Source organism: Bos indicus x Bos taurus, chromosome 7 (assembly GCF_003369695.1).
Source record: "Bos indicus x Bos taurus breed Angus x Brahman F1 hybrid chromosome 7, Bos_hybrid_MaternalHap_v2.0, whole genome shotgun sequence".
NCBI lineage: Eukaryota > Metazoa > Chordata > Mammalia > Artiodactyla > Bovidae > Bos > Bos indicus x Bos taurus.
This window is the reverse complement of record NC_040082.1, coordinates 56474051-56474833: the sequence shown is the minus strand read 5'-3', so window position 1 is coordinate 56474833 and position 783 is coordinate 56474051.

Here is a 783-nt window from a genome sequence, read left to right as displayed (position 1 = left end):
GCTTTCAGTTTACAGGTTTGTCACATATTTTGGTCAGGTTTATTTCTATTTCATATTGTTTGGAGGTATTGCAAATGGTATTTTTAAAAATTCAACTTCTAATTGTTTGTTGCTGGTGCATAGAAATACAATTAGTTGTTGCATATTGATCTGGTATCCTGGGCATCGGCAAGTTTTTGTTGTTGTTAAGTAACAACAGATAGTAAATATTGTACACATTGTAGGCCATATATTCCTTTTACAACTACTCAGCTCTGCCTTTACAGTACGAAAGCAGCATAGATAGGACATAAATGCATGTCTGTGTGTTAGAAACTTTTTTTTTTAACAGAAATAGGAAATGGGCTGAGTTTGGCTATAAATCATATTTTGCTGACCCCTGTTGTATCCTGCAACCTTGCTAACCTGTATTATTTCCAGTAGCTTTTTCAAAAACAGTAATTTATTGACATGAAATTAATAGGTTATAAAGTTTACCACTTAAATAATTCAGTGGCATTTAGTATATTCTCAGTGTTGTGGAATTGGAGAAGGAAATAGCAGCCCACTCCAGTATTCTTGCCTGGAGAATCCCAGGGACAGAGGAGCCTAGTGGGCTGCCGTCTATGGGATCACACAGAGTCGGACACGACTGAAGCGACTTAGCAGCAGTGTTGTGGAACCACCATCCATGTCTAGTTTAAAAATATTTCTGTAAACCCACAGTAAAACCCTTACTCATTAGTGATTTCTCCCCATTATTCCCTTCCCCCAGACCCTCTCAACCAACCATCTTCCTTCTGT